At 38.7% G+C, this 14,541-nt stretch overlaps 1 protein-coding gene across 2 annotated transcripts in view; it reads right to left on the bottom strand.

The window, feature by feature from the left end:
* Nucleotides 1–14,541, bottom strand: part of POU4F2 (POU class 4 homeobox 2) — a 58,438-nt gene that overhangs the window by 33,794 nt on the left and 10,103 nt on the right. The window contains exon 1 of one of the 2 annotated variants that reach the window (XR_005655668.1): nucleotides 5,145–5,913. The gene's annotated coding sequence lies outside the window, so the exon portion shown is untranslated. Of the gene's footprint in view, nucleotides 1–5,144; nucleotides 5,914–14,541 lie in introns of those variants that run through there. The other variant, XM_039876008.1, reaches the window with a different exon arrangement.

Consider the following 14,541-nt stretch of genomic DNA (forward strand, 5'->3'; position numbering starts at 1 on the left):
GGATCACTTTATTTTTAATAATCCTGTGAGTCAAACTTTTCTCAATGCTTGAGCAGAGCCTGCCCATGAATGCTCAGAGAAAAGCCGTTTATGAATAGATGGTTTCTGCATGTGGCCCAAACACTATGTTATACACTGAATTTTAGTCAGAGAGGATTCAATTTGCATCCCCTAATGGTTTAGTTATAGTCATGCCTCGAGGCATAGGAATAGACTGGATTTTGTATCACTTTATTTTTCTGACTCATGAGGGAAAAGGTAGATTGAAACAGTTTCTGCTTTGGAAAGAAGGAGAGATGTAATACCCATTTTCTCTTACTCTCAAGTGCTTTCTTTTTTTCCCCCTCCTAAATGTCACTCCCTGGAAAAAAGATATTCATAGCCTTAAATTCCTCAATTCCTCACTAACATTTACTTTGCAGAAACGATGGACAGTAAACCACTAGGTGATGCGATCAAGTACCAGTGCCTGTGGGAAGGTCAGCTGGCAACATAAATAATCTTCCTGTGTTAGGAGATGCCCCTCTCAAGGCTGGTCCCTAGGATGGGCTCCGTTTTAATAAGTCAACGAATGTTTTCCATCAAAAGTCATCATCTTGTCAATGAAATTCGTACAAAGCTACCTCACAATTAATTTGTCACCCAAATTCCAAATATCTTAGGTAATTTTTTTTTAAATTTAAAGTTCGCCTTGATTACCTACTTTGTGGAACGCTCATTTCCTTACTAGAGAAATCAATCTGATCCTTCAGTTATTAGAGCGATGCGTGTGATCTTGAAAGTGATGTTAAGCATATCAGGGAAAATATTTGTTACATTTTCCTTTGAGAAGGAGAAAACTAATTTTTCCATACTGATGGAAGGCCACCAAGAACTTTCCTCTGCCCATGACTAACTGGGGGGCCATTTAATAAACTGATTATTTCAAAGTCCCTATGGGCCCCTGGTGCCACCACATTTGCCACCATCAGAATGACTCAACCATGAGCCCACAAAGTTCTGCCTGCTATGGGCAAGAGCCCTGACTTTCTCTTCAATGCACTCACGGCCTCCCTTTGCCCAAGAATCCAGCAGGAATAATCCCATCAGGTTCCCTACCCGGTTTATTCTAGTCTCGCCCAGATCATGGCTCTTCACTCCAGCACTCATGTCCATAAGGCTCCGCTGATCCCGTAATAATCTGACCCAATTTTCCTTCCCTCTGCAACCAGAATCCCTTCCCTCCCCCTCCAATGCAGACACTGTGCTCCAGCCTCCCTGGCTTTGTCACGGTCACCCCAACACCCCAGCCACACACTTGCCTCAGGGTCTTTGTCCTTGCAGTTTCTTCTGCCTAGAACATTTCTCCACGAATATTCACTTGGTTCCCTTCCTCACTTCTTTTATGTCTCTAATCAAATGTCACCTCCTCTGAGAGGCCATCCCTGGTCATCAGTCTGAAATAGCACATCCACACCAAGACCATCTTTTCCTTTATCTGCCATTTTCTTCCACACGGCACTCATCACCTGATGCATTAGGTGCTCTCTTTATTCATTTATTGCTATTTCCTCCCACTAGGACAGAAGATCTACTTCCCTGTAACATTTTACTCATGAAAGCAGTGACTTTCTAGCATCATCACTTAAATTCTATTATCATCACTTTCTGTGATCATCATCTTCCCACTCCATATACTCAATACATATCTGTTGATTGACATGAATAGTCTAAATGCTGCAAATACAAGAAATGCTTTTACTTCCTTACTTTAACGAGATTTTCTCCAGAAATATGTACCAACTATGATAAGCAGTATCGGTGTTAACATTTCAAAAAATTTTTAAATCAATATCTAGCACATATGTATTGAATACCTACTAGGTGATGGGATATAATATTAAACAAAATGAAAAAATATTCAACCTTAATGGATCTTCTAGAAGGGGAGACTGAATAAACAAGACAAATAAGTAAAATATATAGTACGTAAGGTAATGTTAAGTGCTAAAAAAGGAAAAATAAATTTAGGAGCTACAAAATATCAGGAATTAAGAAAACTAAAATTTTAAATAGGGTGACCAGGGAATGCCTCAAAGTAAAGGTAATCTTTGAAGCATGTGAGGGAGCTAGCAAAGTGGGAAAGCATATGCAAAGGCCTTGAGAGTATAAATTGCTGTTCTAGGACCAATAAGGCCAGTGTGGCTGGTGCAGAGAGAACAAGGGAAACAGTAGCAGGTGATAAAGTTTAGCGAGGAGAAGGGGCCAGATTATGCAAAGGCTTGAAGGGGAAGACTTGAAAACAAAGCCTTTGGAAGGATTTGAGCAGATCAATCTATTTCCTGCCTTAAGTTCTGCAAGATAACTTTGGCCCCTGCCTGAGAATAGACTGCAGAGATAAGAGATGACCAGAAAAGGCTTTTCTAGTCCAGATGAGACATGAGTGGTTTGAGCCAGAAAGATGGTAGAATAGCTGGTGAGAATTAAGCAGAGATTCAACTCTGAGTTTGTAAAATGCAGATGTTCAGCCCACCCCAGTGATCCCAATTCATCAGGTCTGGGGTAAGATCCAGGAACTTTTAACAAATACTGTAGATGACTTTGTCCACTGTGATAAACACTGCTCTGACTTGCTTGCACACTGGAACCGTTGACAGGCACAGCTAGTGAGAGTTAGGGATGCCCTTGATGGGCTCTAGGAGCCATCGCTGCCAAAGACAAGCCTTTGGGAGCAATGGATTGCTTAAGCATCAGAGAGAAAAAAAATGATAACAAAATGCTGAAGGTCTCCATTCTCCTACAGTGTCCTCCATTATTGTAGAATGAATCACTCTTAAGGAAGAAGTAGGTCAGGGTTTATTCTCTACCTAACAGCTGGGGAAAAGTGGTCTTTTCTTGTAATTCTTAAGAGAAGAAATAGAAATTCTCTCTAGAAAATTTCCCTAGGTTTAGCTCATAAACTCTGGCCTTTGAATCCTTTACAAATTTTTGAATAATAACCTGGCCTTCAAATGCCTACTAAGATGATATGTCCAAGAAAAGATTAGAAAATATTTTTTCCTAGGGCTGGTATTATGAACTTTTGACTATATTTGCCCACATAGAAGATGTGGGCAGAGATAATCATAAGATATTTTCAAACTGCAAATAAATACCAAGCAGATTAACTTTATGTGATAGTTGTACACATTTTTTCTTAATATGGCTGAATTTTATTATAAAGGAGTTTTGGGGGCTTGGTTTTTTTTTTATTTTTTGCCCTAGAGGATTGTTTAATCAAGGTATAACTGTACTAGCACTAAAGAAGAGTTTCAAGCATTTATCTTCACTCCTAGCAACCAGTTAACAACCCTTAACTATTCAGCTCAACCAATTAAATTAATTCCATGAAATAAAATGTGCAATAGTGATGATATCTGAAATCATTTTTATTCATGGTTGGAGACTATGAAGATTCTTTTGACAAGCCCTTAAAAATCTTGTGGGTGATGTTGAAAACTTCAGTGTACAAGTGCTGATTCAAATTTGGAGCGGGGGGTGGGAAGCCTCCTGATTTGATAAGAGTCATTTCTTCATAGAGAACATGAGAATCGCAAACCCCCAAGCTATACAGAGACTGCTAGAGTCGTCACATGCTCATTACTGAAAATCTCAGGAATATGAATATGCAAAGCTCATAGACTCTGATCAGCATCTGCCTCTTTCAGCCTGTCCTCCTGGAAAGGAAGTGTCTGTGCCTCTGGCTGTCCAAGCTCTGTGTTCTGAATCCCCAAAGCATGCAGGAGAAGAGGGAAGTGAGGGAGCCGGGGGGGTTTTGTTGGTTTTTATAGCAAAACCTGAATTTGCCTTTTACAGAGCATGTGTTTACAGATAAATATCAGAATTTAACCAGTGACGTCTCATACATTTACCTGCCAGGGTTAGTGCACATGGTTGTCCCAGAGGTGAAATAGGAGGAACCCAGGGGCGTGGCATCCTGAACCGTCTTCTGTGCTCTGTAAGTTCTTGCTATTTCATTAATTTCTCTGTTTCAGATTTTTTTCATCAAAAAAAAATTAAAAGCCAAAACATCACCATTTGCACTTTATATATTTCCAAACTCGTCTTTATTGCTCAAGATTCTTTAAAAGTTTATCCATTCTAAGAAACATTGATTTTGTACAAGGAACTCTCAAAAAGAGAGATCTAAATCTACCAGCATCCTTTACATTTTAGCTGCTGGTGGATACACTACCTCCTGTCCCGCATAACCTTTCCTCTCTTCCTCACTCTGTGCTAAACAGCAACCAAACTATCTTAGGCCAACAGTACCACCTACTGGTCATGGCGGTATACTGTACAATGAAATCACTTTAGCATGTACACAAGCCATATTTTCCCATTTTCTCTAGACTCGAAACTCAGTAAATTGTTGGAAATTTCTATTCATTTGCAAATTACATATACCCATGTTATCTCAGTCACCAAAAGAAGCCCCAATACCATTCATCATTTTAAATCACATCCCCATACAACTTTGATCATCCCTGTATATTAACCAATCCCATATCCTTCCCCAAATAAAACCCTTCTACTACACCCTCTGGAACTCATTACCATCAGCAAAATTTCCTATATCCTCAAAGTCTTTTCTACATTAACTTCACCTCTTTAGATGAAGCCTGTTCTTCCTGCAGCTGTGAGTACTCACTGCCAATTCCAGATGGTCCCCTTTCCTCCCTAAAAATTTTTGCTTCCTTTGAAGCTCAGCCATTAGTAATCTACCTCTGCACGTGTCAGTTATTACAGACTGCATAGTTGCCTCTCATCATTCTTTGAAGATTCTCATGTTCATTCTGTCACTCTCTCCAACAGAACTCTTCTCATAATTTTTGGTGATTTCATTATCATTGAGAAAATCTTTGCGATAATTCTACCTCTTGGACTCTGGACATTGGCTTCTCCCATGATTTTATCCTCCACATCACTCCAGCTACTTGCTCTTATAGTCACGCATTGGACATCATCACTACCAGTAACTGCACCCTCTTCGTAATGTCAATTTCAGACATGACACACTCCTACCACTACATCCTCTCTCCATCTTAACTTAACCATTTTCAGCCCCAGAATACACATCTGTTAAACTTAGTATCTGTCCCTCACCTCCCCATGTCTTCATTTACCTCTTTCTTCAATTAAGACTCAATGGTTCGACATGATGATCATCACCATGCACATATCCCGATTCCTTTGTCCTTCTCTCCCACCATCACATTACTTTGTTCTTAGATCAATCCAAACTTCCACCTGCTCCTTCTGGTCCCTGAACTGTTGAAGATGGCTGAAAGAAAACAAACACATAGGCTGATAGATTTCACTTCAACCTCTGACTGTTAATCTCAAGTGGACTCACTGTTGCCAGAGAATTCTATTGTCTTTGATTAGTCACTTTCCTCTCTTACTCTCCTAGACTATTTTGCATCTCCCTCTTCAAACCTACAGCACTTCATCCTTTATTCTCACACTTTTAATGAAGTTGCTCTTCATTTTAACAGAAAATAGAGGCAATTAGAAGGAGCTTCTATTTGCTCCCACACACTTTCCTCTCTCTACATCCCCATGTGCCTTCCCTTTTCTTACATTCAATCGTCTCTGCTCCTGTGTAAGGACAACCCCTCCACGTGCAAAGTGGATGTTCTCTTCCACTCAACCCCATTCCTCCTGAAGCTGCTTTGCCCCGCAGTATCCCCTGACAGGGTGAGAGAGCAGTATTGGATGTTCCCACGGGGCTATCATTTCTTCCCTAATTAACTGTTAAAATGCATCGAACCCAACCCCGGACCCCACCTTTTCACCTCCTCTCTTGGAATCATCGTCCCTTGGGCAAAGAGGTCACAGATCCCCTCTGTTATTCCTCCAAAGCCTAAGGCCTCTAGGCTACACCCACTCCCACCAGGGGTTCCCCCTTCAGGCCCAAGAAGCCCAGTGTGGGTACTCTTTGCTGGAATAAAGGTCAGGGTTCCCGTTGTCCAGTAATTTCTGTTTCACTGAAACCTTTGAAAATCGTGCATTTTCCACCCTGCCTACTTCTCTCGTAACAGCACTTGCTGGACCCCAGACACATCTGTGTTTGTATTTCAGCCTCTGATTTTTAAATTGTTTTCACTGGAAAATCCGTTCCAAAGCAGCTAGTTAATGAATGAAACTTTAAAAAGCAATTCAGGTATCAATTGTGAATATTGCTTCTTCTCAAACAGGACCAGATTTGACAAAAGAATGTTCTGGTCAGGCTGAGTCACTACAAATGAAGGAGAAGGGAGCTGAGTACTGTCTGGATGTGATCAGTGTCCGCAGCCTGCCCCTGCCCTTCCCCCAGGTAACCAGGACTTCCGACACACATGGGTTTTTTCCCCCTTCATAGGCGTGATTCAATGTTGGAGACAAAGACATTTTGTAGGATTAGCCAGATAATACTCAAGAGTGGATCATGAAGAGAACTATACAAGAATGTCACTCCAAAATGGACCCTAAAAAAAAAAAAGGATTTGATGCTAAGCCCTAAATAAGGAAAGTGGCCCAGCTGTGAAATATGCTGGCAATTAAATTTCACTTGATGTTGGCTCTGGCTCCTGAGCTCTGCTGTAAGACTGTCTACTTCTGAGCAGAGTCCTAAGATGCAAACAGAAAAGTCACACTATAAAGCTAACAGGAAATTGTATCTTCTCTGAGGTCAAATTTGCTGAAACTTTTGAATAAGGCACAAAAGGGCAAGAGGACCGAAGACCCTGGTGAAATCAGGACCCTGTCCCCTGAAGCCAATGACTGAGTGGGAAAATAATTTCATATCCTCATGCCTGGATTTTAAGTGCAGAAAGCAATATAGTGTGGCAAAAATATGGAGCATAAATTTAATAAAATGAGTTTTATGAGATGGAGCACTGCAGAGCTTCCCTAATTAAACTTTATCCTCACGTTAGGCCAATTTTCTTCTTTTTGGACCAGTCTATCTTTTATTTCTTAACTTCCTGTCATTCTTCTTATTGGTAAAGCAATTATTTTTACTAAAACCAGTAGACAGACCTCATAAAGTGACATTGTTTTGCCACCACACTGCATCATTGAAAGATATAAAAAATAAGTACACACTTTGGAGGGGAAATAAATCGCCCAAGTATCACTCATCACAGTAGATTGTGCTCATGATTATAATTTTAAACTAGGTTTTCTGCATGCAGATTGAGAAAATGTCCTTTATAATGTAGGAAAACAATGTTTGGTTTTAGAGACATTATGTCAAATAGATTTTAAATTTAAATGTTAACTCACAGGGCCAAAGAAAGATGTCCCCCAGAGGTTCTTTTGTCGGAAAACTACCTAAACCTGCTAAAACTATTTTATAAAGGTAACTCAAAGTGACTTGCTAGCACCCACAGTTAAAATTGTACCTGTAACTATCTGTGCAGTAAAAATAAACTTTTGATACAAGTCACTACAAACTTCTACTATAAGAAAATGTATATGAAATTTCCTCATTAAACAGCCTTTTTGGCTACTGAAAAGTCAACCACTTGTATACAGAGCATTATCTATTGGTAAAGTACCAGTGCCAAATAGAATTTCATAAATTAAGGCAAAATCCATATGAATCTTGGTGACGAACTTTTACAAATCACTTGCTTAATTATACTGCATTAATTTTTGACTAAGAGAAATAGATAATTTAAGAGAGAGTTAATAATGAGCTCCAGTCCCTTCAAAAAATAGTCATATTGTCATTTGTGGAAGGAGAATAGAACAGACAGCACTATTAGGTACAGTTTTGCTGTTTCTTTAAGATAAAAGACCCTAAGCTATGAGAATAGTGATATACGACATCTTTAAAGTCAAAATTTCTCAAGATATCAGAGTATTCTTCCTGCTGGGAGTCTATAAAGAAACACCCAGTGGTGCTGGCAGTAGCCTCAGACTATTTTCTTTGAAAAAATGAGAATGATTCTGATCTATGGACCACCAGGTGCCATGTCAGATGCAGTCGTTATTAGGAGACCATAAGAATTTCGAAGCTGCTTGTCCAAGATGGATTCATGAAGCAGTCGCCATAAGATTAATTTACTTTTGTTATTTGATTGTTTTTCAAGAGGAAAAAAAAAAGCTTCCAGGGATTTTGCCATCACGAAGAGGGTGGAGAGCTGCTCAGGGAGAAAGTGGAGGTAAATCTAGGAGGTAAATAGAAGGGAAGAACACGTAGAAAAGCACTCTATTCATGACTATTATAGTTTTTCTCTCTGCAATAAAAATTTTTAAATTTAAATATAAGTAGATTATTTGCTTTGGGCTATGTTAAATAGAACCTGAATAAAATGATGCCAAGTGTTGATTCAATCAGTGTCTTTTAGCATCACAATATAGGCTTTCTTAATTTCCAAAAGAATAAGAAAAGCTATCCAGTGTTCAGGAATATTTTACTTACTATTTTAATAAACCTTTGTTTATGCCTAGAGGTGCCATTAAATTACCAGCCAGACATTAATATACAGCTCACAGGGGACTGGTGTATACGTAGTCATTACTGCTGGGCGTTTTTACTCAGGGCTCAGTCACTACTTTGTTTATACACAACTACTGGACAGAAGATTTAAAATAATATTAGTGTTCTGTTTATATCCCGAGATTGTTTTTCTAACACACTTGGAGAAGAATAGCTATTTATGATGTGGATCATATAACCACAATAGCAGGCTTTTAAAAATATTTAAGTCATCTTTAGACATTTTTTTTTCTGTGATTACAGTAGAGGATAATTATTTTTTTTAATCTGAAAATGTGGCTGAACATACAGTGGTTGATGCTGGATAACAGGTTTTGCCCTTTTTCAGTCTGTAGTTTAGAGCTTGACACAAGAATCAAAGGTTAAGAGACTGGAGTACCTGGGAGATCACCTGAGAGACACCAACGCCCACCTGGGCAGATACTGGCCAATTATTATGTATTTCAGAAAATCAATCAGAACATTGCTGTGAAACTGAAGCCTAGATATGTTTGTACGTTAACTCTATCTATAATAATTAAATGATAAGTAATTCATCATGTATCAGTAGAATGGGTTAATTTGATGGGTGATTTTGATTTTTTTTCCAGCACTTAAAAAATAACACAACCGATAAGCTGAGACTTACAGCTCTAAATTGCTTTTTCTTTAAGTTCATAATGCAAATCAGAGCAGAGAAATTCTATTCAATGATTTAAAATGTATTTTCATACTGCTTTCAGGTGCTGGAAGCAAATATCATAGCAGCAGGATAAAAATCAAAAAGCAATGCTGGCAAAATGGGGCTGTTTTCCTCAGCTAAATGGAATGCAGAGAGCATTCTTCGAGAACTGGTGGAACTGAGTAAATTCCCACTGTGGCTCTCAGAGCTGCTGGCTATAATTCTAACTATGTGGCTGCCTGGCAGAGCTTTGAAAGTGTACTTATCGAAGGCCTGTTTCACTTTTAGAACACAGGTGACAAGATCAATGAGCCAGGTAAAACTTGGTTAACGATTTTTTTAGCATCACTAATAATGGAATAAGTCTGTAGTAATTATCCCAATTATGTGTATGTATAAACACTAAGAACAAATATTGGATAAAACACAAAGAAAAAATGGACACTGTTAACATCTTTTGAGAATGCAACTCTGGACATATCTATTAAGATTATCAGCACACACACTCCCTCTCTTAGCAAGTCCATAAAAATAAAACTCCCAGCACATAAAGGTGCATATGCAAGGATCTTTACTGTAGCTTTGTTCATAATGGCAAAAAAAAAAAAAAAAGAAAAAGGGAATGCTCGTTACTAGGGATACAGATAAGTAAACTGTAGTTTATACAGATACACACACACACACACACACACACACACAGATTTATATATATAAGTCTGAAGAGATGTATTAAAGGATGGTTACCAAAGTATTAATAATGGATATCTCAGGTGATTTTCAGTTTCTTCCTTAAATTATTTTTTTGTTCTGGATGACTACAATATAGCATATTTGATTTATTTAATGAAATAAAAAGAAATGTAAAGAATTTCTTTACATTTCTTTTTATTTCAATAAAACAGCAATTTCAATGTTACAAAAAATGTAAGGAAAAACTTTTTAAAGCTATAAAATTCAGAATACATAAATAGGTTTTTGAAGGATCAATATTATATTTTCAAATATAAGGTTTAGTATATACTCAAAACAGCTAGTGAAAAATTTTAAAATTTGGCAGATATTTTAAAAATTGCATAAAGGGTTTATATTATGCTGATATGTTACGGCCTAAATACAAAAAGTGGACTGTTAGCAGACTCTAATCCTGTTCAAGAGCCCTTAACACTGACTAGCATATCTGTCAAAATTGGACATTCAAGCTTTGAAGTGTTGAGTTTTGATATAGAAAATCAGAATGTACAGTAGGATCTGTCCTCCTCAAGGAATGGAAGCCCAAGGTCTCCAATAAACCCCCAAAGCCACCTACAGATGTGTCTGTATCACAACACTGTGGACTCGTCTTGGTTTTGAATATGGTGAAATGAACATCTTGGTTGCCGTCTATGGAAATAACAATAATGTCTACTGTAGGAGAGGAGAAATATCTTTTCTTTTACCTCTGTATGTTCTCAGCTGGAGTCTCTGTAACAAAAGACAGGAAAGAGAAAAACACAAATTTCTGGAATGTAAGTTTTACGTGACACAGGAACTTGATCAGGAAATGAGACCCAAAGAAGCATTAAATCCAAGTGTTTTTATGCTAGGTACGATGAAGAGAAGAGTCGTAGAAAAATGTGATAAGGCAAAAAAGAAAGGGTTGAGCTAAGTGCCCGCTCTTTGAGATTGCTCTTGGTGTCCTTCTGTCTTTGAAGATATGGATGTCCTTTCCATAGGAGAGGGACGCACCTCTCATATGAGGGTTTTAGGACCTTCAGAAAAGGTCAGAAAGTTCTTCCTGCACCAGTCATTCCTCACATTCTTTCAGCCTGAAATACTCAGTATGCCAAGGTGCAATATTTGGGGCTAGTTTGTCCCAGACCCCATCACTACCATTTGCTGATCATTGGGAGTGAGCCAGGCACTGGTGTTAAGTGCTTTCTATCCATCATCTAAGGTTTCTACGACAGGCAGGTCATATTTTCTTTGCATGGCTTGCTCTCTCACTTCAGTCAGATCTCAATGGTAGCTCTTCTGAGCTACCTTCCCGAGTTACCAGCCTAAATTAGAATACCTACCCCTGGTTGGTTAAAATAGGAGCCTTGTTGGCAGGCTCTGTAATAGTTCCACATTTTACTACTGACCTCAGTAGCTGCAGGCAGAACAGCAAAATTAATTTCAACAACATGTATCAGGGAACTTTTTTAACTTGGAGAACATCCTGTTATCATATAGCAAATAACAGGAAGTGAGAGAGAATGTTATCAGTCTTCTTTCTGAATCTGTCAAGGTCCCATGAAATGAAAAAGTGTGACACAGGGAGCAGAGAAGCAGATAAGTGGAGACCTGGACTTGGTAAATACTCACCCTCATGTCTGGTCACACTCGCCCGCCTAAGATAAAGGGACATATATGAAAAACAATCGTGGCGATGGGACAAGGGATCTGAAGATTGGATGTGGAGAGTGAGGGGGAGCCCTGGATGACTTCCCGGTTTGTGATGCAGGGTGACTGGGAAGCAGTGTTGTTGAAAATGCTTAGCTTGGCATTTCTCAGAATAAAGCTTTCATTAGGAAATGAAAGCAAATAAAAGCAAGAGCAAAAAAAAAGTACAGAAACATAATTTTACACAATGTGAGCTTCTAATTTAACATTAAGCTCTAGCCATTAATTGAATGGTTTATTGGCTGCAAACTTTATCTCAGTTCTGTTTGGGAGCCCATCCTCAGATATTTTACCTTCCAATCACTTCGATTCTTCTTCTCACTCAAAGCGGGAGTTAGGATCATGCATGAGTTTCCCTCAGATTGGTAGAAATATGTATGTATAATCAGCTGATAGGATTCCCATATTAGAGATGGAAGCTTTACAGGAGATGCCCCTTTCTCTTCCAAAGCTTTCAAGTGCTGAAGTTGGCTGGGGAATTGAAAAAGGCAGCTAGAGCAGGGATACATGCGAACTACCTTTTCAAAGTTTAAGTTTATATACTTCTTATAGAGATAGCTTATATATATATATATATATATATATATATATATATATATATATAATATATATATATATTATATATATATAATATCTGTGTTTATGTGTGTATTAACATATATATACACACATACTAAAAGTATAAATGTCTATTCATTTTTTCAACCTTTCGATATAAGGCTAAGTCTTTTATTCTGAATTTGCATCATCTTTCTTGAATAACCATAGCTATAAGCATCATCTACGATTGTCAATTTCCATTTCTTTAAGGTGCAGTAAGAACTGTGAAACAATCTCAGGGTAGAATCCTAGATTTTTATCAGTTTTTCGCAATATTTTGCTGGTGTATCACCCACATAAGTGTGACAGCAATTTTTTAAGCAGTGCTTCCAAGCATTCTAGTTAGTCTTCATGAAAACAATAAACCTCTTTCTTTTTTATTCATATTTCATTAGTTTAGCTAACATAAAATTAAATAATATAATTCAAATTACAAGTACAAAAGACATAAGCTGGTTTGGGAACAAATGCAACTGATTCTTCCTAAGAGAATTCCTGCAATATTCTTTAGTAGCACCACATTAGCATATGAGAATAACCCCTGAGCAGCTCTTAACTGGAGTGTAGGAATTAGAAAGGTCTGGGTTGAATCCAGACTTTGTAGTTTACAGCTGTGTAAGTGGTTTACTGAGTAAGTTTACATAACGGAGTCTCGGTTTCTTGGAAGGCAGCACAGTAATCATAACCCTCAAAATTCAGTGTTAAATGAATTGCATATGTGAGCTCATCTAAAGGAGCTCCTGCTACACTGTAAATGCTCAATAAATATTCATTTACTTCCTTCTTGGTGAAACAGAAATATACATTTCTATTGTCATCATCCCTCCCAATTCTTTATGTCAATATTATGTATAGTTATCAAAAGGTCTACAGAATAAATAATCAGATCACACTGACATAATCCCAGAAATAAAGGTTCTAAAATATGCTTAATGGATTATCCTAATCGACTGCAAGTGCGATAGGATAAAAATTAGTCTCTGAACTGGTATTTCAAAAGCAAGTGACAGGATCATCCTGTCATGTCATGGGCTTACAAACCAGTTTGCTCCATGCTTCCCTCCACTCCCTCTCTACAGTGGTAATAACCAGTAACTGGGGATCTAGAGAAAAAGGAGGGCAGAGAGGAAGAGTCTTGATCACTTATTTCATAGCCGGCTGTTCCTGTATCGCATGCTTCTGCCTTCAGAAGGTGTTATTTTCTTGGGGTGATAGAATTATGTCCCCCAACCCTTTGTCAGAGCCTAAATATTCACACATGACCCTAAGAGGTCTATTCTTGGGTCTAGTGTGATTTCTATTCCTGTCCTCTGGAAACCCTCTGTATTGGGCCTTTGTATGCTTTCATTTGATGATGATGGGGGAGGGTAATATGGGCTACTTTCCCTCACAGAGATGTTATAAGGATAAATGAAATGATATTCATACAGCACTTTAAGATGTTCTTATAAAATGCACCTTTGTAAATATAAAGTATTCTAAAAGGCCAGTGACTGCAACTTCTATTTAAAATAAAAATTGCTGACAACAATTTCAACCCTAGAAAGTATACACATCAGCTTGAAATTGAAGTGCACTTTGCCACGTAGCAGCAGGCTGATGGCATATCTGGGTCCTTATTGCAAATAAGGCGAAACGTTAGCATGGACCGCTGTGTACACTTCATCCTGCTCTGCTATTTGGCATCTACAGGCAATGGCTGGGCCCTGTGTTCTTTGTGATTCGGGAATATCTGAAAGTGTGGCTTGGTCTTAGAACCTCCAAGGGCATTGCAGTCTATCTCAAGAAAGCTGAGAGGTATCGTGTGCATATTGATCTGCAGCAGGACCCAAGCTCGCTCTTGTGATTAGTCCCTTGGGACACATTAAAGCCATCTTGTTGGGATTACTCTGAAACCAGATCTAAGAGACTGTCTGGAAAACCTTCGACCTGGTGATGGCTGGGACTCTCATCCCTCTCGTGGCTGTGGTCTGGAAATGGAACGTGTTTGTAGCTATGTGCCTGCAAACACTTTACATTATCTGCATAGAGTATACCGGGGGATGTCCTAACCATTGGCACAGGGCACTGATGTGTTTTATACTCTATCAAGCAAAAGACGGCCTGTGACTGCCAGCGATCACATACTGAGAGGGTGATGACTGGCAGTGGTGCAGCCTCTGTGAGTTGACAGAGGGCCAAGCCAACAAGTGCAATAGGGAGAACTAGGAAGAAAACGAGTCTTGGGGATTGCAACCCTGGTAGATATCCCAGGTAACTATGCAAGTAAGACCTGGCTGTGCAGTAGCATAGACTAAAGTGTCACGGACTCAGTAATGGAAGCATAGGAATTTCAGTAAGAGGCAGAGGT

Source organism: Pteropus medius, unplaced genomic scaffold (genome assembly GCF_902729225.1).
Source record: "Pteropus medius unplaced genomic scaffold, Ma_sr-lr_union100, whole genome shotgun sequence".
Lineage (NCBI taxonomy): Eukaryota > Metazoa > Chordata > Mammalia > Chiroptera > Pteropodidae > Pteropus > Pteropus medius.